The 2,220-nt window shown below is 45.9% G+C and overlaps 1 protein-coding gene across 1 annotated transcript in view; it reads left to right on the forward strand.

Annotated features, from left to right (window-relative positions):
- sucla2 (succinate-CoA ligase ADP-forming subunit beta) overlaps nucleotides 1-2,220 on the forward strand; it is an 18,925-nt gene that overhangs the window by 16,366 nt on the left and 339 nt on the right. The gene's annotated exons all lie outside the window — the stretch shown is intronic.

Here is a 2,220-nt window from a genome sequence, read left to right on the forward strand (position 1 = left end):
GAAAGAGATCCGTATCAGGGAGACTCGAAGCCGCAGGTGCATCCGCTGGATGGACCGGAGTGTCGTCAGACAAGGCTGCATAGCGGTTGGAGAGGCCGATGTGCGGAGGAGAGGCAGCCCCATCCGAGCCTCTCTTGCAGCCACGGACCACCACTTCAGCCCAGGTTGACTGATGCGTCGGAGTCAAGCAGGATGAAAGCCTGGGAAGGCTAGAGGGGTCCCAAAACACGGTGTCCTGGATGTTAGCGGTTGTGCTAAGAGAAACAATCTGTTTGGCTTGTACTGAAGCCACATCCATAAAGCCAGTCAGCAGGGAATCTTTCTCTTTGAGTTCCTCTGAAAGTCGTCGGATGTCTTCCATAAGGTCAGCAATCTTCTTGTTCGCTTTCTTAAGGAGTGAGCAGTCCTCATGGGGCAGAGTTATCTCGGCTAGCATAGTCACCGGAGCTTTGTTGCGATCAGTAGCGTTGATCGCGTTTTTACAGTCATCTAGCTTAAAATCCATGTCGGATGGCTAAAATCCTTAACCCACGTAAAACTTAAGTTAAATAAAAAGGATATATAAAATTTTTTTTTAAAAAAGAGTGGATTAAAACTGGATAAGAGTTCCGTTTAAGATGGAGCTTACGATAGGTGCCTACAGACGCCAACGCATGCGTAGAGTGCAGATTACGTCAGCAATTACGTCAGAGATCTTGTGACAAGATGATGCAAGTGATCTTGTCTTTAAGGCCCACCTCTGTAGTGTACAAAAACACAACTTTATGATTTTATTCTCTGGTTTTAATGAAACTGGACCAGATTTGATGGAGAAAATATTTGAATGTTACTGTAGCCGCTAACTACTGCTATCAGCAGTTCCTGCTAGCTACTGAGTTAGCCGTGCAGCTGATAATTCTGTCCGGACTGGAAACTTGGTGTTTACATACACTGAACAAAATTCTCTCTCTATATTATTCTCTATGTACACAAAAGGCCTATTTCTCTGAAATATTGGTCAGGCGGTAAATCACTGATCGATTATGTGTGAACTACTCAACTATGCATCAAAACAGATCCCTGACGCATCGCCGACGTCGACATCCACATCCAGCCAATGAGAGCAGGCAGCTACTTTTTACTCACCTCCAGCTCTTTGTAGCTCAGACGATCCCTGCAACCTGCGTGTGCTAATCCATTCTTTCACCCAGATTCTTTGTCTTTATAATTGCTATCTTTATAATAACAAACAACTGTTTCATGTGTAGGTTTGCGTTATTTCACGACAAAACATGGTTTGGAGACCAGCGTCCGGTGACACAGCTGTCAGCTCGTGTAGTGTTTGACCCCCTGTCCGATCAGTCACATAGTGTGAACGCCACAACGACTTCAAGATTCTCGTCACAAGACAGCAAGTTGTGTCGTGTGAACGGCACGGCCGACGCTGAAAGTTGTGTAGCCTGCACGAGCCTTTAGGCTGGCCACAATAAAAGGCCACTCCAAAATGTGCAGTTCCATCACACAGCACAACGCCACAGATGTTGCAAGTTTTGAGGGAGCGTGCAGTTGGCATGCTGACTGCAGGAATCTCCACCAGAGCTGTTGACCTTAAATTGAATGTTCATTTCTCTACCATAAGCCGTCTCTAAAAGCGTTTCAGAGAATTTGGCAGTACATCAAACCGGCATCACAACCGCAGACCATGTGTAACCAAAACCGGGCCCAGGACCTCCACATCCAGCATCTTCAACTACAAGATCAGCCACACAGTCGGTTTGCATAACCAAAGAATTTCTGCACAAACTGTCAGGAACCGTCTCAGGTCATTGAAGAGGAGTGGACCAGCACTCCACAGGCCACAATCAACAACCTGATCAACTCTATATGTAGTAGATGTGTTGCACTGGGTGAGGCGAATAGTGGTCACACCTGATACTGACTGGTTTCCAGACCCCCCCCCTCTCAAATACAGTGAAATTGCACATTTTGGAGTGGCCTTTTATTGTGGCCAGCCTAAGGCCTTTTATTGTGGCCAGCCTAATGCCTTTTATTGTAAGTCGTGCAAAGACACGATGCTGCTGACAGAGTTTTTGATTTGGTATTTTTACTAAAATATTTTGTCTTGAGCAGAGATAACACTTAAAGCCTACACTTGTACTCTACATGTCGCCGTGTTTACTTTACGACGACTCCCAGTCTGTTTTCCGCCGCCACAGTCGCTTTTAACTCCCGTGTTACATT

The sequence above is a fragment of the Micropterus dolomieu genome, linkage group LG07 (assembly GCF_021292245.1).
Source record: "Micropterus dolomieu isolate WLL.071019.BEF.003 ecotype Adirondacks linkage group LG07, ASM2129224v1, whole genome shotgun sequence".
In the NCBI taxonomy this organism is placed as follows: domain Eukaryota; kingdom Metazoa; phylum Chordata; class Actinopteri; order Centrarchiformes; family Centrarchidae; genus Micropterus; species Micropterus dolomieu.